Source organism: Molothrus aeneus, chromosome 3 (genome assembly GCF_037042795.1).
Source record: "Molothrus aeneus isolate 106 chromosome 3, BPBGC_Maene_1.0, whole genome shotgun sequence".
Classification (NCBI taxonomy): Eukaryota; Metazoa; Chordata; class Aves; order Passeriformes; family Icteridae; genus Molothrus; species Molothrus aeneus.
In genome coordinates this window covers 31,126,806-31,154,571 of record NC_089648.1, presented here as the reverse complement: position 1 = coordinate 31,154,571, position 27,766 = coordinate 31,126,806, and the positions used below count along the sequence as shown (strand labels likewise).

Below are 27,766 nucleotides of genomic sequence, written 5' to 3'. Positions count from 1 at the left end.
AGGTGAAGAAAAGAAATGCACAACGGGAAGGCCACAAGAGAAATCCAGACCTATTACACTGTCTGTGAAAGAAAGACTGACATCTAAACATGAAGAGAAACATGAAACAAAATCTGTGTACTTACCTTTGACTATGTTCCCTTGGGTTACAGTGAAATGGGAAGAGTGACATTAAGACCAGTGGGTACTGGCTAAGAGACCCATCTCATGACTTTGGGCAGAATAATAATAATTCACAGATAGACAATGAGATGGATACAGAGAGATAGATTAACAGATAGATAATGAGGCAGAATATCAATAATGATCATGTGAGTACAGCAGTTTTGTTAGATATCTTTTCTTGTTTTTTCTAGTACACCTTTAATTGAAAAATCATCACACAAGAACAAATTCCAAGTGTCGCTTCAGAGGACCAAGACCCTTAGAGACTCTACATTTGATGAATTTTGGACTCCAACCAATATACTTTTACTTCTTTTCCATGTAACTGACTTGAGTTTTGTAAGTACATTTGATGAATTCTGGACTCCAACAAATATACTTTTACTTCTTTTCCAAGTAACTGACTTGGGATGTAACTGACTTGAGTTTTGTGCTTTGTGAAGAATAGCAACAGTGTTTTTATAAATACATTCTTTCATCAACCTACTATTTTAAGTTTGGCCTTATGTAATTTTAATTTAAGGTGGAAGTTGTTGTGAAAATTCCCTAAGTTTGGTTGAAAGCAAGCAGAATTTTGTCTATCTTTTTTTTTTTTTTCTCATTTGTAATAGTTCTTTCACCACAGTTCTGAAGTTCCATGTCTTTCTGAAGCATCCTTCTCTGGATTAAGGTTAAGAGAAATAGCCTGAGAATCTTTAAATTTCATTAAATTGATCATCCTTCAGAAAATTTTCCTACACATAGTATCAGTGTATGATGCCAAATATCTACATATATATGTTTAAAGGCTGGACTCAAACCAGTGCAGACAGTTGTAGTGAGTCATTGGCCAACTGATGATGAATCATCCCCTCAGCACCTGGGACTGATTCATCCTTCCAGCAGGCAGCTATTGGCTACTGCCTTTACAGACACAGTGTCTCATAGATAGCAGTTGTCTGTGTTAGGATTTTGCTTGGCTTGTTACTGCCACCACTAATTGAAAAAAAAAAAGATTGCTAAAAAAGATCATTTCCAGTCTGAAAGTCTTACAGCCCACTTTCTCTATCCTTTGGCTATTCTTGTGTCCTTGGAGGACACGTCCTAACACCCAAGTGAAACACCTGAAAATTTTGTCACCAATTTCATGTGAGGTGCAGATATTGTTTACAGGCTCTATTTTATGCAAGTTCCCAAGTCAGAGAGTATCCAGAGCTGTATTTCAGATCATCAGCTTTATTACTTACAACCTGCTTTGGACATGGATACTGGTTTCTCTCTGACTATAGTATCACATGACCGACAGTTTCCCTGTGGTGACTTACTGATCTTTGCTTCATGGCCTTGGATCTCAAGCTTTCCGATGGAGCTGTTTGAGCCTGGATTGATCTCTGATTCTGGTCTGCCTATGACCATGAATTTGTCATCCGGGTGTTGGACCAAGCCTGGACAACATTTCCCACTATCTCAGGAAAAAACAGAAACCTAGAGATCCATGTGTAAATATAAGTGTCATCAGTAAAGGCATTATAGTTAAATTACTTTTACCTCAATAGAGAAGAGAACAAAAAACCCAAAAAACTAACCAACCAACCAACCAACCGAAAAGGTGTTTTGGAATTGAAATTTTTTAAGGTGACAGAAATCAAGTGAAAAAAATAGACATTCATTCTGAGATGTGGGTCATGATGATTTATCTGCTATAGCTGCAAATATTTAAGTAAGTACTCTGGCTTATTACAAAGTACAATGTTCAAAAGCCATAAAATACCACATCTTCAGAGTAACACCAATTCCTGGTTGTGTACAACTGCTTACCCAGCTCCCCCTTTTATTTCTGCAGAAGAACATCTAATTGCCATCAGCCTTAAAGGATGGTGTTCAGATACCACAGGTACTGATGCCATTTTAGGTGTCCCCGGTATGCTTGCCACTCTAGAAAAGTAGAGATCTTCTACAGGTTCCAGATCTACTTTAGAAACACTATGGATCTTAAGTGGTGCTTGAGTGCCAGATACCTAGAGACTATAAATAAAGACATCCTTCATTCTTTACCTTTCTGCCACAGAATCAATGCTGCTACTTCCTCCTCTGTCAGCATATTATCAGTCTGAAACAAGCTTTTCAATAGTAGCAACAAACAAAAAAATCTAGACTACAGCTAATGTTTTCTGAAAATTTCCCTGTTGTTCATTTAGAAAAGTGGTTGCTGCATGGGAATGATAAGACAGACTGCTATGGATGTAATATAATGTGCATATATAAATACAGATGTCTTCTTGGCCATTTTTGAAATGAAGGCCAAATTAGTCCAGATCTGCCTCAATAGGCAAAGCTATTGCTTCATTTCTGCTGAATCTATTTTCTTTATTAAAGCAGAACATTCCTGGAAATTCTATTTGGTGATTTTATCAAAATAAGGTTTGATCCATATTATTTTTGGACCAAATCACAGCCAAAACCAAACCAAACTGAAAAATATCAATAAATTCTTACTAGGATAAAATTATTTTGGATTTCTTCAAACTGACCAAACAGAAGGAGCCAGGAGACCATCCAAAACATGCAGGACATGATTTCATGTACGATATTCTCCAAGGAAATTAACAGCTTTTCTCTCAAAAGATGGATCTCATAGTGCTTCAAGACTTCAGGCATTATTACCAATCTCATTAAAGCACAGTCACTTCGCTGCTGTCTTCTTGTCCTAGGCTTGGGTTTTCTTTGGTGCATGCTCCTGTGAGCACATGGTGGAACCACAGGCGCTCTCCAAGGTCCTGAAACATGGGACTGGACTTCTGAACATTTTGTTACTAATTAGAAGTATTAATATTTTAAATCAACATCTTCAATTAACTGTGGGTGAAAAAGACATTTATTTGAATTTATTTATTTAAATTCAAGACTAATAGAATCAGTCTTGGAAAACAGAACTTAGGTTTAAATACATACTTGTCTTTAGATCACATTTAGATGCTACAGAGTAAAAATGAGAAAGCAAGCAAATTAGGGTTAGGCAACCTTGGATGTGCAAAACATCATCCTCATAATTTAAATACTTGGGAAGCATTTTTCATGGATGTTGAATTCCTGGAAAACAAAGTTGCTGAGATTTGCCAGGGAAGCTGAATAATGTAAACTTCTTGCTGAGCTCTGACTTATCAGTATGCTCATTATTAATAAATATTGTTGTTCTTTCTTCACAAATATGCCTCAATATTTTTTATCTTGGTAGTGGCCTTTTTTACTCAGGAAAAAATGTAACAGAAGAAATGTCATGAGCATTTGTTCAGAAAAGAGAGGCACTGCACTTATGTTCCATTCCCTTGTAGTACCAGCTGTTTATGGGAAAGAATGGTGTAGTGAACTATTTTCTTTTTGGATTTATTGTCTGAAGTTGTTGCGTGACATAGAGATACCAGAGGTTACTCATATATTTCTGTAAAACAGTTCTGAGCTGCCAAACTGATAACGTGAAAAACCAGTTCAAGCTTTGAAAGAACCATCCAAGTTACTCAACATATAATGTGCATTTTCTGTAAATTATGGTGCTCTCTTTGTGGAAATATGCATCTAAACATGTAACCATGAAACCACCTTGCAACCCTGCAGTCCTAATGAAGAGTCTAAGAAATGAATGTTAACCTTGACTGAGCTATCTGTCTGTAATTCCATGCCACTTTCTGCATCACAGCTCGGAAGAAAAATGTCCATGTTGCTCAGAAAAGCTTACTCTGCTGGTCCATTGATATCTTTTTCATGGATAAATAAATGACATTCTTTTTAACCTACCTTTAATTTGAATTTTCTTGTCCACTAACTTAATTAAAATGAACAACATGGTATAAATTAAACTTGTACTTTACAACTCCACTACCTCAAATTTCAGTGAGAATTTATTAGTAAAATCTTCCTACCATAAACCCTGAGAGATAATTTATTTATAATAAATTCTTTAATTTTTACTGTGTTTTCTAAATTATATTAAGATCACGTATGCACAGAGAAAGAATAGCTCTTGAACAAGTGAAAATCAAGACTACTGAAGACAATGCAGTATGTCAGCATTAAAATGTTGGGAAATATTTTAAATAACAAAATAATATGAAGATACTTCTACTGGAATTATAGTTTAAGGAAAATATAACACACAAACACAAAACTCCCTAAATGGTGATAGAGTTGTCACAGAAAGGAATTATTTTACAGGAGAAAAAAAATTACAAAAAGTATTTCTTCAAGTCTTTCTCATTTAATTACTGTTTTGGACACCTTATTCAAAAGACTGTATAAAGGAAGAATTAATTTAATCAACAAGAAATTCTGTAGGTGCTTCATCAAGAAGAGCAGTTAACAAAGTAAAAAGACATTTCTGGACTGGAAGACACAAGAGTTCATTATGAGAGTAAGCATAATCAGGCCAAAGTGCAATTAAAAGAACATTAATTACAATTGGAAACACAGAAAGCAAGAATTACAACATTTTCTAAAAGCAGTGAAACAAACTTATACCATCTATTTAAAGAAAGACTTCCTAAATATAGAGCTTAAATTAAAATACTAATAATGACTACTTGCCTAAAGCAAGCACAGGATCTTGAAACTTAAGCTTAAGAATATTCTTCTTGTTGATTTTAGCAGTTCCAAAGAATTTTACTGCCCTTGTGAGTAGTTCTTGGATCACCTTCTCTATGTGTAAGTCAGTGATCTTTACAAAGACCTTTATGAATTGGTACCACAAATAAAATGTAGTTTTGCAAATGTATAGAAGTTCAAAAAGCACAGGGAGCTTCAAAAATGTGAAGAAAATAAAACCCTAGTGTCCCTCTCTGGGGATGCCCCTAGCTTCAGGAACATACCTCATGGAGAGGAAATGAATCCACCAAAGAATTGGTCCGTCTCAGCCAGGGACTACTTTCCCAGTATTTTAGGAAAATTTAGAAAAGGGAGACTGGCAATCAGCAAGTTCACCAACCACTTAACTGTGAAAGGGAGATAAACAATAAAAAAATTGCAAAATTCCCATAGAGGTGTTGAAATCCTTTAGAAGATTTATTCATTTGATATGTCAATGAATCTGCTATCCCAGCTGATGGACTTAAATTGAGACTTGGATTTAGTGTTTGAGGGTTGAGAAATACTGCACACAGATTATGCTAAAATGATACAATTCAGTCTCCTGGGTAGCAGGGTAAAGATTTAAGTCAGTATTATTTGAGATTAGTAAGACAAAGCTCAGGTGTTTGTACCTTTTTTGTGCCAGCAGCAAGAGCTATACCTGGATATTTTTGTTTTGTGGTTTCCTTAAGAAATCTCTTAGGTTATGACATATTTCCTTGTTTATAAAATAAAATAGATTTCTACTAGAAGATAAAAAGACACTGAATGTTACTCATAAAGGTTATGCTGCTGCACTCCTAAGAAATCAAAAATAATGTTACCAGATGTTCTGTGTGGTCCCTTGTGCAGAAGCTGGGGAAACTTAGGTTTACATTTCATTTACTGTGAGAAGTGAGATGCAGAGAAGACATTGTTATTTACAAGTATGGAGTGGAACTCTGAAGAGCTCTGCTACTCCACTGCCCTCTAAAGTTGAGGGCAACAAAATTTCTCAGGTTTTAGCCAGGTTTTCTTAGAGTATAAAGCTGTCTTATTCTGTCAGCGTATCTTCACCTTCCAATCTTTCCTAGTAGCTTTTGAATTAATTATCCAATTCCTATTAAATATTACAAGAATCTATAAATCTCAAAAGTATTATTTCTACAAATATCGTGAAAAACCTATTGTTAGACAGCGCAGAGAAACGCAAATAAAAGCTTTAAATAAAACGCAAATAATCCTCCCCAGAGGAAAAAAACCAACACTTCAGTACTGAATTCACTTATTATCTGTCCCATTCTGTTTCTGAGCTGTAAATATCAACTTTACAGTTTGCACAACCTCATCTAAAGATCAATTTAGTTCAAGCTTAAGTCTTATGAAAATCTACATTTTCTTGTGTACCTGTGCAACCATTGTTTACTAGTCTCTCCAATTTTCTGACTTATTTCCATTCAATTGCTGCAAGATTTGAATTTTGCTTTGGAGCACATTTATCAGACATTTGTGAAGCATCTCATACATGGTGGGAGAATTTGAAAGGGATTAAGAATAGAGAATTTATCATTTTTTTTCTAAACAAGAGTGACAGTGGTTTATTATCAGGATAGGGCACTTCTCTAAAAATAAAATTTTTTTCTTCACCCTAGAAGAAACAAAGGACATTTGTTTTGGTTTGATGTAATCTAATAAATAAATCAAGATGGCAACTAGCACAGCACTAAAATATTCTTTCCTTCTATATCAGCAGAAAGATCAAATTATTCCATAAAAATTAAAGAAATTGCAGTGGAATTGACAAGCACAAGACAATATTCACCTTGAGTACATTTATACACCCAAACTTAATTTTTGAATTAAAAAGCAAATCTGCTGAGACCACCACAAAGTGAAAGAAGACAGGCAGGTTCTCCTAGAAGGTGATTCAGGGCAAGACACCATTAACAACACAGAAAACCTCAGGGAATTCACCTTCTAACTAGTATCACAACTTCAACTTCTAAATGTGCAGTTGGAAGTCTAATCAAATATGAGATCTGAAATCCATTTTCATCTTATTCCCATGATTATCTGTAACCCTATAGCCAGGCCCCAGACTTATTATAGTAATACTTAATTACAACCCTTTCACAAAAAAATAAACTTGCAAGGACAGGGACAGTGAAAAAATGGTATGAATTTTCACCTGTACCCTATGCAAAACTAAGCCTGGGACTTTTGTAGAATTTGGAAAGCTTTCTAGCTTTGTCAAAACTGGAAAGTAGGAAATAAGAAGCTGGTGGAGTGGCAGGCTCACTTGCCTAGAATTGATTTGCACAAATAAAGGATAGTGAGGAATAAATAAACTGAAAACAACACAAATGATAATCATATGAAGATAAGATAGTGCTAAGTGTCAGTATTCTTCTGGTTTAAGATGAGCATAATATTCTAAAGCAGAACTAGACAGTAAAAACCATGAGCTATTCAAACATTTCTGTAGGATTTTAAACATTCTGATGAATCATTTATAATTAGCTATGATTAAAAAGTCACTGACAAATAGATAACCCCAACGAAATACATGGTACAGAGTGCTTTCTCAACTCACATTATCTTTCTTTTTTGTGTGTTAAAAAGTAAAAAAGATTTTACTATAATTACAGCCCTGTACCAATGATTCATAAGGAGACATTATATTTGGAGTGCCTACTGATAGCCATCCATATTGGCTAGTAAAAGGAATTAAATGTTTCATGTTCATTTGAAATTTCAGCTTAATGCCAAAAATGTTTTGGTTTTTTTACAGATCAAAAAGGGACAAAAGTGAAAAGACTTCCAGAAATAAATGCTATGTAATAGAAAAATATCAACCATATGTGCATTTCAGATTTGTAGATCAAGTTACAAGGTTGGCAATCAGATTTCGACTCCCTAAATATTCTGAGAGTTCTAAATATAATCTTCTTCTGTTCTTCTCCCCCCACCACTTCCTTCCCAAACTGTTGTGTAGCATTTCTATGTGCACTAAAGGGACCTGTCTTGTACAACTTGGATTTGTTTTGTGAGTAAAATGACACTTATTCCTTGGGTACTGTCCTGTACCAGTGTAAAGCAAAGGGTAGAAGCACAGGCTCTTTTCTGGACTTGATACATATTGAAGCAGTCTCAGCCTCTTGAACTTTTCATTACAATTTGTGATAAGTCAAGTAGATACATAAGGACAATTGCTCTGCTCATTTCCAGCATGGTAACTATGTGAATTCCTGCACTTTATGCTCATTTGCCTTTCTGCCTGTCCTATCTCTTCCACTAACTTTTTGTCCATATAACCTCTTCCAAAAAAGTTTCAAGGAGAGATGAAGATCTCAGAGAGAGTAAATTAATAAAATTCGCATTAAAACTTGTCACTGAGTGAAAGAGCTCTCTATTGTTAGGGTTTTCTTCCATATGACAAAGTTTAAAATATTAACTGGAGGAATCACTGTGGTCTTGGGCATATAAGGATGACCTAATATATTCCTGAAGAGGTGAGATTTTAGGGATCTGCAAGGCAGCTGGTGTCAAGAAGTGTAGATGTGGGAAATAGGGCAGAATTAATCTACAAATAATCCCTCTTCTTCAGTTCCACTACTCATGGGATACCTTACTTTTTTTATTTGTACTTGTCTGTGCCTAACAGCCAACATTTGTCTCCAGATTACAATACTGGGGTTCAAAGGCAGAAACTCAAACTGTTCACAAGCTTGGGTTTTATGACCATAAAAATCTTACTGTGATCACCAGTCTGGACTGCCAAGTTAATGCAGAGCTCAGGATTTTCCTAATTTCTTTAGCAGGTGAGCTGAACAAGAATATTTAATTGTGGTCTAAAGTAGCAGAGAATCTAGCACTCATTGCTTAAATTATTCCAATTTAATAATATTACAGAATGTAATATTTCTTACTGCTAAAGCTATCCTTACATTTTTAGTTTGTCAGCTCTGTTTTCATCCATCAGATCTTCCAAAAGGCATTTACTTTTATGTGTTGAATTACCACATTACAGGGTAAAAATATTAATTCTTTCTTTCTAAAAGAGATCAGAGTCTTTCAATATATTCTTTTAATACAAAGTAAGGTTTCAACAACATGTAATTAATTTTCAAATTCTTTTAAATTTTCTTAGCAGTTTTTAAATACTGAGCTTTGGCTGGACATGGTATTCTGGTACCTGTTTGAGTGATGTGGTAATAAACCACCTATTTAAAATTATTGAAATGAAAAATGCAATTTTACTAGCATTAATTCACTCTGAGCTGCTTATTGTGTTACTTTCATTTCAATTCATATGTCATGTAAACAAATATGTTGTATTCTCAGCAGTCTCAGTGTAGATTCCCTGTTAAGGATATATTAAAACTATTTCAAAATTCCTCGCAGTTATTCTGGATAAAAATGTTACTTTTTTGAAAAGAGCTGAAAACTGATTTTATGAAGATGGCATACTGACAGCTTACTAAAAAGTTCAGCCTTGAATCATCTATAATAATAGCTTTTTCTTGGTTTACAAGATGGATAGATTATAGAACGAGGCAAGCTATGAATTCCTTACAATAGTAATAAGAATTCTTATCTGCTGTTCTGAAAGGAGAATTGCCAAGAGTTTTTAACATAACAAACAACCAATAATGTTTCTGACAGAAGGAAGAGTTACAGAGATAATATAAATATCTGCATTCTCACCAGTAAATCCAAACCCCTACCTGAAGGAAGATATCACCAAAGACATACAAGCTCACAGGTAACAGAACAGGACATGGAAATCAGGTGCAGAATTTCACATCATCCCTGTGTCACAGCAAGACCATGGCAGAGGAGCTTCTTTTAAGCCATCATGAGCCATCTGGAGAGACCTTCTAAGGGTCCAGTCGCAAATTTTGAAGTCCATCAATACTGGTATAGGTTACCCTTTGCAAGCAACAGATGTGTCTTCAAAATTTATGCCTTAGCTTTAGCAAGTGGAGATTTTTCTTTTCCTGAGTCCTATTTTTTTTCTCTATTTCCTGCCTCATAAAACATTACTTCATCCTAATATTTTTCCTTGATTATTTTTTCCATTTCTGTGCTATAAATTCTGTAATTTCTATTGAGAGGAGTTCTTCTGTTATCAAATTGGCATCAGTTTATAAAACTGCTATAAAAATGAAATCTAAAATAAATTAATTATTTGCCCACTGCCTAAATCTAATAGAAAGCAATCTACTCTACAACACTGCATTTTAATAAATTTAATGAGAATTCATCATTTTAAGGTTAAACTGAAATAAATTACTACATGAAATCCTGGCTGCTTAGAATAACAATGACTATAAAAACAACTAAGGAGGTATTACCGTTTTTACATTTTGCATGATAATGGGCTTAAAACAATACAGGGGGAAAGGACAATTTTGCTACAAAAAATCAAACCCTTCCATGATTGTGCGTATGCTATTCTCACAGAAGTCAAGGACGTAGTCTTGACCCAAGAATGTCAACAGGAAGTCAGAGGATTAATTAACCAGCAAAACAAAAGCGAATTCTTATAAGAAGAAAATTCCAGAGACAGAAGTGTTAAGGATACCACTTAGGACATTTTGATAATTAACATCTTATCTAGAAAATACACAACATTCTTGTTACAGAAATTAGAATCTTAACCACCATTTTGTAACATTTACCTAAAGTTTATTTTAAGAGAAGCTTTGTTTTTAACAATCATCTTAAATCCTAGTAAACTGAAGAATTAATTAGCAAGCACGGAGGATCAGCAAACTAATGCTTTAGTCTGTTAAACCATCTGCTCAGGAGCACCCTGTTCAAATCTTGGCATTAGGAGAGGATGGATGAATACTTTTGTCTCTTGCACTTAGTCACAACTTGCCATTCTTTGCTTATGCACATTTTTTTCCCTTCAGCTCATGGTAAATAAAGTTATAAAGAGGTCAGTAATTGATCAGATTTCTGTTACCATGAAGCTTTGCATAACAGATTGCTAACAAATTTGGATGAAAAACCTTACTGTAGCCATCCAATCTTATTTCATACCAGATTCCTGTATTCAATAGGTATGTAGGAAGGGACAGATTCTGCATTATCTTTTGTTTTCTTTGCCTAATACAAAGCAGGCCTATATCCAGTTAAAACAGGCAAATAGTGTAAAGTAAGTGAAGCCTTCAAGGCAATTTGTCCTTCATTTCTGAAGACTAATAATGAATGCTCCATTAATATTTTAATACCTCATTCTTTTTTTCATTATTAACAAGAACATACTTATCAGATCTGTGGAGGTCCTTGTTATTGCAACCCCAATCTGTCTTCATTTTCTAAACTTTCATGCTAATTCTTTGATTTCATGTCACAGCTTTGTTTCCAGAAAGTGCAGGTACATTCTGACACATAATGGATCAAGGGTGGTGTTTGGGAATGAGGGTAGCCAACAGTCTAGTCTAATGCAATACTTTTTTGTTGACACTGAAATTATTTCCTTGTACATCAGCCACTCTTTTACAGATTGAAAAGATGGAGGGCTGTCAGCTGCAAACGAGGTGATTGATACAGTAGGGAAGCCGTCCAGCAAATCACACTGTGAAGACTGCATGGTAGCAAGGGGCAGAGAAAGGTGCTCCAAGGAGCACACTAAAAGAGGAAGGGGCTCTGCACCACACTAATGAATTTGCCAAAGACAGAGCAATGTTCCAAATAAAGGCAGAGATCTGGACTAAACCCAGCAATAGATGGCTTCCTCTCCATCAACAGCCAGCTTTCTCCTCAACTGTTGCTTCCTGACTCTTTGGGCAGACGGGCTGCTGTGATCCTCTCAGGGCCACATGGGGAAAATAGTCCTAGTCACAAAACCCCTGAAGAGGAGACATTTGTTTAAAATTCTATTCCTCTGTCCATTAAGCTTTGTGCTCCTTGATTTTGCTCATGCATTACAGACTTGATCCTCCTAACTAGCTTCAACTGGCATTTTCTCATTGACTTCAATTAAGTGAGACCAGGACACAGATAAGGTTCTGTGTGAGAAATCACTGTATGGTAATAATTGCAGAATTTTATTCAAAGACATATTTTATCTGTGTTGATGAAATTAAAATAGGATAGGAAAGAGGGAAGAAAAAGCTCAGGCGGAAGGGCTGGCATTTTAATTTTTCCAAGTTGCTTCTGTAGTAGATTGACCTCCCTCAGATAAATCTGTGCACCATGGAAACTATTTTCTCACTGAGAAAAAATTTCCAAGTTCGGCTGAATGCCTATACATCAAGTTAAGCGTATAGCTAAACTGTGCAACTGTGTAATCTTACTGCCCTCTTCCCATCCTTCTCTCCTGTTGTTTGTTATCCTTACTGTCATATCTGGTTTCAAAACAGGTTCGGGTCACTGGGGTAGGGCATGTGCCTTTCACACTGTTTGTAGACCTCCAGTGCATGGGAGTATGGGAAAGACGGGGAAGGAAAACACTTTTTAAATCTTCAGAGGATAAATAATAAAACAATAATATCATTCTATAAAGTAAATGCAATCAACTGATACTTACACAGTCTAATATCCAGTCTCTACAGTGTTCAGCATAATTATAGTACTGCTCAGCCATATATAGGTGGACAGAATGATTTTTTTGTTGCTATCTTGTTTTACTGTGTATTCACAGATAGCCTACAATCTGCAGGTCTAAATTAATAATATTAGTACGAGTATACTGTTAATAATCATAGTAGGAGTATATGTCTACATGAGTTCATAAGGGCTTAACTTCTCTAAGCACTGATGAACTGTGACCATCTGAGCAATGGAGAACTTTCTGCGTCCAGAAAATTTTGTGTAGGAGCCAGACAACAACAAAAGCTAGCAGAGCCATCCACTGAAGTTGGAGCAGAAGCAGTTTCATGGAACCGGTGACTTGTGTAGCAAAACAGCATGCAGACACAAAATCCAGAGTCCAGGTTGAGGGCTTTTACTCACTTGTTTTTATATTAAAAAGAAATAAACTGCTCTCTAATTTTTTAACCTAAACGTGTCGCAAGTATCTGGGGACATGGAGTGGTATATTGCTCTCTGAGGCAGCTGCAGAAGCAGAAATAACAAAATAAAATAAAAAAAAATAAATAAATGCCAAGGGACTACAGACGAAGAAGCAAGAGATTAAAGCAATAAAGTTACTCAGAAGTGAACGCAACAGAAAGGAAAAAGATATGAACTGTAAAATTCAATTGACCACAAGTTCTGTTTCCTTCTAGTATCCAGCAGATTCCAACATCCACTGCCTACATTTTTCCTACATGTCTTATCTGAATTCTACAGCTTTACCATGAGTTTTTTCTTGTTTTTAGAAATCCAATTGTCATGAGATGACTGCAATGGAGATGGCAGTGGTTGAAGTCCTGAAGTGTCTGTGTGCACACAGCAGTACAGAGAATCCAGAGTCAGAGCTCAACATTAGCTGAACAGGTTCACCCCCTGTAGTAGCTGAACTTAAACTCACTAATAGGAGCATTTCAGGTTTTTAAGAGCTACACACATACGTGAAAAATAAGCCACAACTTTTGCAGACAACACCTTAATTTCACTATAAAGAAAAGCCTGACATATATTTTAAGCACAATTTTACATAGAGCAAATTTCATTGCTCTCCTGTCAGTTTCCACTGACATTTGTGTGTGCTTTTCAAACAATAACAAGTCAGACGGTAATAGGGAGTTTAACACCAGAGATTGTCATCTGACCCATTGCCCTTTTTTATTCTTCTTCTTCTTTTTGTTTTCCTAATGAAACTTCTACACTTCAAGTTGTTTCATTTGTCTTGATTTGGTTTTTTGAATTTTGTTCTGTTTTGTTTTTCTTTATGCGTTCTTAGACGGAAGCAAGCTTATTAGCTGACATGAGAAACAAGGAACGAAATTAAACTGAGGGCGATGTTACCCGTAGAGGCAGAGAGAACTGATTCTGCAGGCAGAATCTTCTCTCCTATTTAACTATTTGTTTTCAATATGTAAATCTCTGTAATCTTAGGTCCTAGCACTCTGCTAGTGATAATAGTTAACATGAACATGTCAAGTGAAACAAGTTTCCCTTTTTTGCTTTGGAATGGACAGGTTTATATTGAGATTATCTGCAGGTTTTCCCTTTGGTTTCTGTTGAAATAATGATTACAAGTGATCATATAAAAGTTTATAAAGCTTCTTGATGGTGCCAGATAGATGACAATGAATGGGGTTTTTTTGTTTGGTTTCATGACTCTAATTGGAACATGTAACATCAGAGGCTCCCATTTTTTTCCTGAAATTATATGCAGCCCTATTCTCCTTCTCATGTGAACTGCAATACTTTCTTCATTAGCATATGCTGTTAATATGTTCATTAAATTCATGTCACATTGTAATTAATCTGAAAATTATGTCATTTCTGCAGAACCTACAACCTCATTATGTTCACAGTATATACATCACAGCCATTTTATTTCTGAAAGAGGTGTACCTCTGTTTGGTTATTAATCAAGGGGTCATTTCTGCCCAATTTACAGTGATTAACTCTTTACAAGAAATCATTTTGAATCCTTGAAGTATGATACCAAGGAAAAAAATATTATATGTTCCATAGAGAAAAAAATAATTGCATAGCAGCACTTATTTATATAGTAAATTTAAAAATCCATATAAAAATATCATTTTAGATACAGCACACTGAGGTCAATATATAAGGCTGAGCTTGATCAAAAACTTAGGAGTATCTAGAAACGATAAATTTCAAAAATAGAGTGCTGATATTTGATTTATAAGGAGTAAGATAGTGAATCTGATTTCAAAGTCATACTGAATAAAAAATTTTTACCTGTAAATAGTTGTCTGTATCACATAGATAGAACAAAATTTTACTAATCAGGTGTTGCTGAAAAATGCCTGTTTAAGCTCCAGATCAACATGACAGATATCAACCCACTGTTTCATTTTCAACAATTAATAACAAAATAAAAGTGTAGAAGACTATCTCTGTTTGTAGGAAAATGTTATCTAATACAGTTTTTTTCTTATGTTATCTAATACAGTTTTTTTCTTCATGGTGCAAGGGGTTTTTTCTTTAAAAAAAGTAAATAAATGTGCTTTTAGGTTTGATTTTTCCAAGGTGATTTGCACCAAGTGTCTATTTATAAATGTAAGCAAACTTACTGTCATCATAAGGGAAGTATTTCATAGCTGGCTTTTGAAGATTTGGAGACATCAATTAGGGTGACCAACCATACACACATACTTTATTAATAAGAAATTTGCAGCTGTGAGTGGCAGGGATTAACGTAGAGCAGGAATAACCTGAATGATATCAAATACCAGGACTTGCTGTGGGCCTGGATTTCACACTCAGGGTTTGGCACCTGAGCAGTTGATTGGCAGTCTATCAGCTACTGCCCATGCAGATTTCATGCTGCCTTGGGTTCTGAGCCCTTTGGAGGAATTGCAGCAAACAGAAGGCACGTTCCAAGAACTACACCTTCCATTCTTCAGGAGCAGCATACTAGCAATGATCAAAGGAGGCATTTGTGAATAAACACATTTTAATAATTGATACCATGGTTCTCTGTGAATATTGATGGTTAATAAGATGCTCACTTTACTAAAGTGTTTCTGAGAAAGAGGAAGACCGAACGGTAAATTCTGGGAAAGGAAGTAATTCTTGGCACGGTCCTTTATAACTTATTTTTCAAAAAGATGCATTAATCAAATACAGTATAAATTTTATTTTTCTTCAGAGATGGGGGACAGAGAGCTTAGGTTGTAGCCTGCTAGCGAAAACAGTGTAGCAAACAAACTTCATAGTTCTAAGAGGAAACTCAGCATATTTATGAATGGGATTATTGGTGTGGTTGCTTGCCGCAGCAGGGAAAGGATTCAGTGCCCCCGGAGGCAAATTTCCAGTCCTGTGCCAACTCATATGATTATTTAGATTCTCAAAAAATCTCTCTGAAGCCCTGTAGTGGTACAGAGAATAGGAAGTCTGATAATTCAAAGAGTTGTAGAAGATGGGATATGAGAGGAAGGAAAACTTAGAAATTAAAGGTGAAGTTCATGCTAGAGAAACATATTTTGGTTTGTTTTTTTTAATATGATTTTGATGAACGTGTATTTTTTGCAAAAAAATCTGCACTGATGAAACAGAGCAAATAGTTGCATTTCAAGCAATCCAAAATATATATTTCTCTTCTGCGGTAACATGTTCTGACACAGGTCAGTGTGAACTGCGTGTATGAATAGATGAAAGAAAATTAATTAATTTGTGTGTATTACTGCAACCATAAACGATAGAAGACATCTTTATGTGCACTAAACTCCTGCAAGTACACACATAGAGCCGCTAGCCATGGAACAAAGCGTCGAGGGCACCGTAGCTATGATCCTCAGGCGGTGCTCAGGGTTGCAGGACCAGGCTCGGCGGCGGCGGCGGCTGCGGCAGAGCGCACCAGGCCGGGCATCCCCGGCCTGCGCAGCCCAGAGGCAGCTCCGCCGAGCCGGGAGAGCTCCGCACCCCGCAGCGCGGCCGCTCTGCTGTCGCCACTCCGCTCCGACAGTGCTGGTGGCAACGGGAAGAGCCAGAGGCTCGGAAGCGCCGGTGTACGCTTTCTCTAGGTGTTTGTTTACCGCCGGGATAAGGCGAAGCCTGCAGACAATTTAGCAACACTGAGCCTGGCGCATCCACTAAACACTTCAACGAGGGATGAATTACGGCTTCCTGCGGCGTAACTGGTAGTTCTATTCCTGGAGGAGTTTGCAGAGCCAAGTGGACCGCTCCGGGTACCAGGGCAAGCTCGGGGCGGGGGGCTGTGTAACCGCAGAGTGCGAGAACAAAGGGGACTAACCCCGGGACACGCACACGGGGCTGGCGAGGGGCCGTGATGCCGAGAGGAGAGAGCCAGGCGCGGCGCGCCGCAGCGCCGGCAAACGCCGCTGCCTGCATCCATCCATCCTCCCGCTCCCACCCGCGGCCCGGCGGCGGGACGGGACACGCCGCTCCGCTCGGCTCCCGCCCCTGCCTGCCAGCCGGGCGGGCGGGCTGCCTCGCCTCCCCCGTCCTCCCTCCTCCCTCCGCCGCTCCCTCCTCCTCCTCCTCCTCCTCCTCCTCCCTGCCGCCGCCGCCCCCCCACCCTCACCTCAGCCGCCCCCCTCTGTCTGGCTCCCCCCGCGCTGTCTGGCGGCCCCCCCGTCCCCGCCGCGCTTCTCGCGAGAGCCGGGGATGCCGCCGCCGCCGCCGCCACCGCCGCGGAGGGGGAGACACTCGGGGGGAGCCGGTGACGTCGGGAGTTTTCCTGAAAGTCAATAACGAGCCCGGCGGAGGCGGCGGGAGGAGCCGAGAGCGGGGCCCGGGCGGCTCCGGGGTGAGTGCGCCGGGGGGGAGCCGCCGCCGCCGCCGCCCTCCTGACCCCGCGCATCGATGTTGCGGCCGCGCTGCCCGCCCGGGCGCCTCCCTGCGTAGCGGGGCGCGCAGCTCCATGTAGCCGCCGCCGCCAGCGCCCTGGGGCCGGAGCCGCCTCCTCCCGCCCCCGCGGAGACACCGGCCGCCAGGGACCGCCGAGCCCGGCGGGGGGACAGGGGAGGAGGCAGCGGCGCCCTCCCTCCCCTTCTCCCCCCGAAGCCGCCGCCGCCCTCGGGCTCCGCAGCAGCGCCCGCGGCGCCGCCGCCTCTGCAGGTACGGGGCGGGAGGGGCCGGGCGGCGGCGGGGGCGCTCGGGCGGCGGCGGGGGCGCTCGGGGAGGGGATGCGGGGCGGCGGCGCGGCGGGGCCGGGGCGGCGGGGAGCGCGGGGCGGGGGCGCCCGTGGCCTAGCGCCGGCGGCGGGGCGGGAGCGAGGCGGAGGGGCGGGGGTCGCCCCGCCGGGGTGCGGGGCCGGGGTGGGGAAGGGCGGGGCGGGGGCGTTTCGGCGGGGAGAGTTATGTAACGGGGGAGGGGGGGCGGTAGGGGCAGGGCAGGGTGTGCGCCCCGGGGGCGCTGGATGCGCGGGGCCGGCGGTTCCCACGCGGCGGCGGCCCCTCCCCGCCTCCCCTCCCCGTGTCCGTGCGGCGGGCGCCGGTGCCGGGACTAGCGCGGGATTTTATCCGCTGGGAACTTCTGTGCGTGTGCGCGAGCGTGCCCGGGTGTGCCCGCGCAGCCCCCGCGCCAGGAATAGCTCCGCGCCCCGCGGGCCGCCGGCGGCAGCGCCTCGCACAAGGGATGGGGATGGTGATGATGCTGCCGCCGCCGCCGGCTCTGGCTGCAAGTAAACAAACCGGCCCCCCCGCCCGCCCCCGGCCGCCCCGGCCATCATGGAGGCCGCGGCCCACATGCAAAAGTTGATGCGCAGCCGGCTGCCCAGGGTGACCGGCGGCGGCCCCGGGCCGGGCCTGCGGCGGGGTCTGCCCGGGCCCGGTCCCGGCAGGTGCCGCCGCGGGGCGGGGCGGGCTGGGCGGGAACCCCCCGTGCCCGGCACGGTGCGAGCGGAGGGGGGCTCTGCCTGCAGGGGGTCAGCGCGGCGCCCCTCGGCAGCGAGATCGCAGCGCTATATATTGTAGTTTAAATGCAAATGATCGTGATGTAACGAGCACTACCGGGCTTATAGGCTGCGGGGTTGCTTTGTATGGGCACCGCTTCTTAGTTTACTTCTGGATGGGAATCCAAGAGGAGTGAAATAGCCGGGACTGTTTCACGTTCTCACATGATACGTTGATTAAATGTTAAAAAAAGGAGAAATCTTATTTTCCTGCGGGTGGAAAGGATAAACAATTTAATCTCTCTTGACCTTTATTCTAGTTTTGCTTTTTTTCTTTGATGTAGTTATTAGTTGAATGGTTCCTTGTATATATCTACATCATCTCATAAATTTTATGGAAACGTGTCCCAGTTTCTGTTTAAGGGTTTTATTACAAAAATGATGATCTGTCTGATACCTGCACTGCCAACTTTTTTCAGTGCTGAAGAAACATAGAGCAGTCTCTCCTGCTAATGTTTGTTTAGATCTTGCTAAAACTTTGCTAAACGTGGTTCCCTGCATTTTGCACATAGAGGGCTTTACTTCTCAAGGCAAGAAGCATGCAGATAAGTAGACCTTAACTTATGACAAGTAACATTTTAAACATGATCTCCTGTTTCTGCCAACTGATCTATAGGCAAGATCTGCTTGTTTACAGAAATATGGAAAGAGAGTACATGAGGTAGAGAAGGAAGCTTATTTTGGCTTTTAAAGTAAGTGTACTACTTAAGTTTGTAAGACTATTTCATTTTGGTATTTTGATTTTTATTTTGGTAGGAGCCTATAAGTGAACCCCAATATCTTTAATTGGATTGGATTACTAATTATAGTCCATGCGGATATATTTTGGTTGGATGCAGCCAGTAAGTCAAGTTCAAATAAGGGCCAAAGAAAAACTTCAGAGATAAGATGTCTCTGTTTCCTAGAAGGCTATGTGTATTGTTTGAATAACTCTTTTTTTAGTCTGATGTGAGTGCATGGTGTATGTGTAAACACAGATAATATTAACAAGACTGTCTTGTTTTAGACAGTTTATTCTGTGTTGCATTGCTCTAACTAGGTTTGAATGGATTCAGTAATCTCCTTAGTTTCATAAATAGGTTCACAGGTAGTATTTCAGTGTTCTACTCCCTCATTTGTTCTGCATTTTGGGGGCAGATTATGTGTTTTTGAGCAAAATGCTGCTATTCTAGGGGAAGTAGGTGAGAATTCGGACAGGTACTAGTTTTCACTTTGCCCCAGTTGAAGTAGATACAGTTATAAGGATTGGGTAGCATTGTTATGTACTAGAAATTGTTGACTATTTGACATTGGAGCAAATGCTTTGTGAAAAGGAAAACACTCTGATGTGTTTTTTTAAGTTTGACTCAAAACCACTTACTAGGGCTTTGCAGTTGTTTGTAATCCAAGCTTCTGTTTGCAAGACACTGACCAGAAACCGTATCTGGACTTCCTACTGCATTTTGCAACAGCATATATCTGAAGTTTCTATTATAACAAAAAGATCCTTCAGACTCCTTGGAATTTGCCTAACGCCCAGTGATTGTGCGTTCTTTCACTTTCTGGGTGCACATTTTCCCAGTTTAAAGAGACCAACTGGATAATAAATTCTATGCCCAAGAAGTATGATTTGCTAAATAACTTCAAAGTACTCAATTGTTTTGGAAATTATGAACCATTGCTGAAGTGAGTTGTGTTAAAATGCATTTGAAGTTTCTGTGCTGTTCTGAGAATGAAGATGATACAGTTTCTTGTAACTGTGTGCTTACAGTTTCACTTTGTGCTGTTGATGCAACAGGTGATGTGGACTTGGCAACATGGTAGCCTAGCTTTCCTTCAGATTTGAAACAGAGACCCGACATTCTTTGGCAGCTTTCGAGGCTTGGGCTTGCTGCTTACTTTAGTCCACACTAGAGAGTGAAGGAGCATGGACATGCACTGACTGAAAACTTCATGTGCCATGCTTCCATTTTGACATGGATAATGCATAAATGAATTGATTTCCTGAAAGTAACACAATTGTGTGAAATTGTGTGAAAGTGACACACCATGCTATAACTGCATGTTTTGTATATAACAAAAGTCTTCTGTTCGCTTATTTCCAACTAATAAAATAAACATTCTATTCAAAATGTCCTATACTCCCCTTGTGAACTACAGTAGCAATTCAAAAAGAGGGAATAGTTAAATGTGATAATTTATGAGCTTTGTTTAAGTTAAAAGGTTGCTTTTATTTCCAGTATTTGTATGAACTTTACAACCCACTTCGTTTTGAAGTACTGTCTTATGTAAGAAAAGATTGCCAACTTAAGTGCCCTTTCAAATTATTCTAGGATATTAGATCAATTTGTGCTATCTCAGATTGTCACTCTGTTAGGATAGGCCCAATAAGGATACCATGGAAGAGGCAGGGGGTGCTTTCTAGCACAACATGTAGCTCAGGAAGTTTTGCATTGCTTGTGAGGAAAGGTGTGGTTTCAGTGAGAAACTTGCTTGCCGACCAACGTGTTTTCTTTTTGCTGTACGGAAGAGACTTCCCCAGGATCACAGGGTCTTCTTGGTAAATAAATGTGTTGCACAAGTTACTCTTCTTGGCAACAAGTTGTTGTGGTATAGAAAAGATTACTTTCTAAAGATAAGTTACACAATAGCTGGAAAAGCTGATTCAAGCTGTTTAAAAATTAATGTTAAAGACTAAGAAACAACAACAAAAAACCCCAAAACAAACACCAAAAGCCCCCCAAAATCCCTACCCAACCCAAAATGTACCAACAAATACTAAAACATGGAATGTGAAAGTTAACTTTTTGGGTTTTTTTTTAGCATAAAAATTAATCTTTAAAGTTTTGGTTTATACATTTATCTTGGGTAATTGTATGAACAACATTCTGGACTCCCTGTAAGAGTTTATAAGTGAAACTTATTTAGGCAAATCACTAGTATGTACTGATAGAAAAACTGCAAAAAAAAAATCCAAGGGTATAGTAGGTGATTATTTGGTGTTTTATCCCTGTTCCATTACTCTAGATTAATAAGTATGGGCATTTATGATGCATGCCAAGGATTTAAAACAGATTGTTTTTTCCTTTATTATTTAAAGATGTTGTTCAGGTGTAGTAGGAAGATATAGCAAAGTTAATACTTCCAAAATATCCCCCAAGATTTAACATTAAATGTTAACAGTCAAGGAGAGTAAGCATATTTAGCCTTTTTGTATGTGAAGGTGCTTACTTTTGCTCAATTGAAATGCTTCTTTGATTTTTGCTACTGTTTGTGTCAACACTTATTATGCTTAGGATAAATAATATATATTGAAGCCATTTTGACCAATCTTCTTCCACATATCTCTATGTGAGTGTCTGAGTGTGAGTCATACTAATCAAAAATAGCATTAAGAACACATTGTTGCCCTGTGATTTTTTTGTCCTCTGTAATATCCTGACTAAATAACAGTAGTGATTTTAAAATTCTCTTTAAGAATGCAACTGGGACCCCAATATTTTGTGTGCATGTCTGAATGACTTGACAGCATGGTTTGCCAAACTTCCCTTGTCCACGTGACAAAGTCGTTTGAATGTCTCCTATAGCAGGAGCAGACCCTGCTTCAGCTTTACATCAATGAAGATCTTCCCACTGCCTTTTTGTAGGTGTGGAATGTCAGTGCCTAACAGTCAACAGCTTCTTGTACAGCTGGTTTAACACCACAGAATTAATGCAGTGGTTGTTGGCTGAGTCTCAGCAGTCCTGCAGAAAGTTTCTACCAACACACATTTATTTTTTCCTCTAAGTATTCCTTGTGTTTCTTGAGATCTGTAATTGTTGCAGCTTGCTTCATGAGATTTTATTGAAATTATATCCTTCTCTAAATGTGTTGATACACTTGAGACAGAGAATTAAGGTTGTACATGTGAGTTTCATGTAACATTTTCATATCACATTTGCCAAAGACCTTCACCTAGTGAGCTGTGTAGCTGTGTGTAAATTAGGGTTGTAGAGAACTCCTTCTGTCCTTAGGAAATCCAGGTCTCAGGTTGATGAGAATAATGCATTTTGAGTATGAACAGGAAAATCCAAAGGTTTTAGGTTAGAAGATGGTTATATTCTAGTCATGTTGCAGTGTCAGGATTTGACAGTAGGTTCAGCAGTGTTTGGTTGCTCTGTAGAAAGGAATCACAAAGTTCATTCCTATTACAAGACAATTCAGAATTTGATTTGTTCAATGTAGACATGATAAATATGTACTATGTAAAAGTTTAAAAGAAAGCTATTTGTATATATGTCACTGAACTTTACTCATCTTTTATATTAATAGTTTGAGAACCCCTTTTTTTTCTCAGTACTTTCTTGTTACTCCTTAGGAGTTTGTGCATTTCTGGTTTTTATTCAGTGCTGTGCTTGGTCTTTTATGCACAATGCAGAATTGTGCTGCAGAAAAGTTACCATCACAGAAATAATTTAATACATGAGTTTAATGGAACTTTGATTTGTACTTCTTGAGAGGTATCTTTTAAAATCTTTGCTAGAATGACTAGGAATTTCCAGATTCTTTGAATTTTTGAAAATTAGGTTAGTTTTTTTTCCTGAGTCTGCTAGACATAGAAAAGTAATTTTAGTTTGTTTTAAAAATATGGAAGTTATGTTTATTTTTTCTTCACTGTTTGAGTATTTTCTAAACTATATTTTTAAAGAGCAAAGGAACTTTGTCTCTAAAAGGCAAGGATTAGTATTCCTACGTTAATTGATGGCAAATTAAACTTATTACATGTGTTTTGAAGAGTTGAGTGAAATAACATTGTCATAGTTGTGATACTCAGCCTAACTAATCCTTGATTTGACTTTCTCTGAGTCTCAAAACTCTCCCAAGATGATTGCCTCAGTAACGTTTTTTTTTTATGCATAATTTTAGCCCTCCCTTCATCTTTTCTACTTGAAATATATTCTTTGGTTACATTTCAGACATACACTCTAATAAGTTTTATCTCTGCTTCTGTCTGCTTTTCAGTTACTGTTTTATGTGATTTGAGTGGGACAAAAAAGGATTAAAAGCATTTTTGTCAATAAACACAAGGCAAAACAATGGGTTGTTAATGTTTCACATGGGATTCTAAAGAAACAATTTAGTTACATTTAGAAACTTCCTTTATACCTTGGTAAACAAAGGCAAGGGTGGCTTTGTTCACCTTGCTTTAATTATACCTTTGTTCCTTAAAATAACTTGCTTTGTCATTTTAATAGGAAATAAAATACAGAATGATGGTTTCTTTCCTGATAAACTTAATCAGTTGCAGAATCTAAATAAAACATCTAACTTGTATGTTAATATTTCAGTGTGCCTGCATTCTCCTAACTAGGCTTATCTGAGCATATATTAGTTATGTGAAGCTTTTTGGCATACTGAAAGTGAAAATAGAGCACTGCAAATATTAAGCATACACATAAGCATGCATTAGAATGAGCTATTTGTGTTTTCCAAAGTATGTTGGTTTTCCTTACCACAAGGTGTAGGCAATGCCAGTTTCCTATCGTGTCCCTCATTATTCCAAATCAAAACTTACAAAGTAAAGTTGTTACAAGTAAATTTCTTTTACCAATTTTCTTAAAGTTCATTGAGGCTTTTGGGATGAAATGTAGTTTAAAAAGTATTTGCAATGCCTGTCATGGAGATATCTTTGGATTTTTTAATATTAGTTTTAAAAACTGTAAATATGTCTACTTACAAAGTATTTAAGGTATCTTTCAGAATTTTAATCATATGTACATGAAGTTTACAATTTTATAAATTTAGCATCTATTTTCTTTAAATAATAATTTTTTGTTAATTTCTTAATTTCTTAGTCTTGTCAAATCAGTTCCTATTTTGTGTTGGTTTGATATTATGGGTTTTCTTATATTTCTTTTTTCAATTTTTAATTGACATAATAAGTTGGACACATACTGTGTGCCTAGAGGTTCCTTTTTCCTCAGTCTAAGTTGTGGTAGTATTTAAATGAGTCAGTATAACCAGAATTCCAGAATAGGTAGTTTATAAAAGCATGTATAAATACTTCATACTCTTTAGATAAAGCACTGCCCTGAATGCGATTCTTCCATTAACAATATAGTCTATTTTGATTTAGCAAGTTTTGTAGCAATCTCTGTTCTGTCTTTCATGTAATTTTTGATGATCTGCAATGTATCCTCTAATTGTTTGGCTAGCTTTGCTTGGGGAAGAGGATATGCATGTGTTTTTCATATAAATAAAGCCTGGATTTCAGTTTCCATTCCTGAAGATAACTCTGGTTTTAGTTTAGAGCCTTGACATTTTGAATTCCTTGCTCTGGGAGTGCAACCTGCTTTGGAAACAGTTACAGCCTGTTCGGCTGTTTGGGAGGAGTCAAACTCAAATTTGAGAAGAACTCCTAATAGCTTGATCTGCTACAAAGAAAAAAGAGCCCCCAAAGCAAGGAAAGAAACGTGTGTGATGGAAGCCACTGAGAACTGCTTTTTTTGGTGGTGTGTATATTGTGTGCATGCACAAAATGATTCAGTTAATTTTCTGAAAAATAAGGAGATGGAGATGATGAGATTTGGCTCTGCTTACATGGGGGATCAAAGAATCTCAGTGAGTCAGAAAAGGGGAATCAGAAAGGTTCACTTACTGTTCTTTTCTCCCCAAGCATTTTACTAAACTTATGAAAAGGGAAAATAGTTGTACTCATTTATTATGAGAACAAGGTTGGATGATTCACTGAGTTGATAATGGTAGAAGAAGTTGTGGGGATCATTTCTGGAGGCAGTGAACTTGATGCTCCTGGTATCTCTCTGGTAACTTTAGTTGGTAAATGTGAGAGTTTCTGTTTTTTCTCAGCTCCAAAATTGTTGAAAGTAGAAGCCTTTGTTTATGAAAGTTCTTACAACAGAGAACTGAATCATCCAATTTACACTGAATTTATGGGTACTGTCTTCTTTCCTTAGCTGTCTCTTGTCATGGGGAGAATGGGACGATGCCCAGATTTCAAAGGAGTCTTGTCTGTTCTTATGAATCTTGATGATAATTCACTTGCACATAGTGGTTGTTAAGTGTAGACCTGAAACACAGCTTTTAGTTCTTCTGCTTGGAAGGGATTTCTTTCCTTCTCACTATTCACCAGGTCTCTGTAGGTAGCTGACTGCTGTGATGGGCATGAGAGCCTCCTTTAATTTAAAAACAGGAGCTGGGGAAAAGCTGGCTTTCTACTGAATGGTCCATTGTTCATTTTAATTGTTGATTTCATAGTTCCAATATGGTAGCATCATGAAGTAAGATGGTTTTCTCTATATTGTTGATATTCTTAAAGTTCAAGATGAAAGCTGAGGAGATGTTGGCTAGTTTTTACCATGCCCCAGGGAAACTATGAGCCTTGGCATAGGGATCTAGAACTCTGTTGGTTGTAGTAGTCTCTGGTTAATCTTTGGTCAGAAAGTTGCCTTTGAAACCTTTAGAACTAGGAGGAGCTTAAAAGTATAATACTAGATAATTGTTTTATCTCGCACTACAAAAGTGGCTTAATAACTTCCTGAAGAATTAAGGAAAAGTTGTGCATTTTTAATGAGATAAAACCCCCCAGCAGATGTTTGCATAGAGTCATAGAATCTGGAACAGATCTTTCCAACTACTAACCTAATACTTCCAAGTCTGTCACTAAACTGTCCCTAAATTCTTCACATCACTGATTGTAATGGAGTAAATTTTTACACCTGCATCATAAAGTATGCTGACAGTGGGTTCTTGTATGTATTGTGCATACACATGACTATCTGATCCTGTCTGCAGAATACCCACAATATATTGTTAATAAGATATTGTTCCAAGTTTGATAAGATACAAAAAAGAGGGGGGGAAAAAGGTAAATCTGATGTGTTCTCTAGTTGCTGGAAAATATGTAAGAAAAAGTCAAGTTCTTCCCTGTAGGAAACAGCTGTAATGCAAAACATTGTCAAATTCAGCTCTAACATATTTTCATCCTGTTTATGGGTTCATCCTACATAGCAGTAAGGTAAACTGTAAAAATTACTGCATACTGGCTGCTGAAACTTCAAGTGCATTGGGAGAGCAGAGTTGATTGCTAACAAGTATTTAAATTCTATGTCAGCTGTGCAGAATAAACATTTCTGTGGCTTTTCTTGATGTAGTTGAACTTTAGATGAAATGCCATTTTCATGTGAGAATTTTTGTTCTATGTGTTTCAGAACAACAACTCCTTTACATCTATACACAATTCTTTATTACATCTCTATACAATTCTTTATTACATCTATTCACAATTCTTTATTACATCTTTAGGAAAGGCTTTTGTGTGACTATTTTTCACTATAAGGCCAGTTTTGGTCATGATAAGAAGTAGTTCTCAAAATTCTGCTCTTCTGGAGCATTGTTGAATGACTTCTAGAGTAAAGGAGTACAGCTTTTAGAAAGGCTCAAAGGCATTTAATAAGGGATAATATTACAGATGCTTACAAATGGCTTCTTGAAAGTGTAGTGGGCACATATAACATTTATTTTCATTAGCTTTTTAATGCTTTGATTTATCTCCTTCAGCTTCTTATGTAATTCAGCTTTACTTTTAATTACCCAGTAATGGAGCAATCAATACAACCATAGAACTGTTGGTAATTTTAAGGTTGTTTCTGGTAATACTGTGAAGCTAAACTGGGGATAGTGCATTTAATTTTATCACCATATTTATGTGATCTTTGTATTTTGGGGATTTTGTTCAGAGTTTAGTAAAGCAGTACATGTGATGGGTGGGATGCAGGCCTACAGACACACTTGAGTTTGTTTCAGGCACTGTCTGACATGGAAGTCGGTCATAGATCAGATTTTGATTGTGTAACACTAACTTATTTGTAATCAGTGGGTAAATAGGGAGCTTCAAGCATGAATTCATTCATAAATCATGGACTGATTGATCAGTTTGTGGGCAGTCAAGATTATTGCTACTTAGTACAGAAGTTGATTTCTTATAGCTGTGTCTTCACCAATAAGAATAAATCATGGCACTGTTCAGAAGTGCACACTAAACATGGAAAGTTCATTACATTTGCCAAAAGGGTAAAATGTATTGCAGAATATGCCAGCCCAAGGTAAATACTAAGTGTTACATTGCTTCTTGTGTCTTTTTAGCTGGGGAAAAAAAAATCAACTGTGATTACTTTCAAAGAATGCAATGAAAGTCTTGTAGAAAACTGAACTTAAGTCGGGTATTTGGAAATTGACATGCTTACACTTTCTTCCCAGAACAGCTGCTCTTAGGTCACAGTTGTTTGACACCCACCTCTGGGCTTTGTAAAGATTTATGTGTTTGTAATAAGAGCTGATGCTGTGCTGCAGTGATCCAGAACGGCGGAACAGCAGCCTGCTTTCAGGCACGTGTCTTAATCTGTCAGATCTCTTTTCATGCACAGCTGATAGACTTGCTTATCTCGTTTAAAGCATGCAAACAAAAGTCCTGAAAATGTCTGACCCAGAAATTAGCTCTCACATTAGTAAGGTGCAGGATGTGGAAATGCCTGCTT

At 38.5% G+C, this 27,766-nt stretch overlaps 1 protein-coding gene across 1 annotated transcript in view; it reads left to right on the top strand.

Annotated features, from left to right (window-relative positions):
- Positions 1-17,089: 17,089 nt before the first annotated feature.
- Positions 17,090-27,766, top strand: part of AKT3 (AKT serine/threonine kinase 3) — a 152,845-nt gene continuing 142,168 nt past the window's right edge. The window contains exon 1 of the mRNA XM_066546605.1: positions 17,090-17,418. The gene's annotated coding sequence lies outside the window, so the exon portion shown is untranslated. The remainder of the gene's footprint in view (positions 17,419-27,766) is intronic.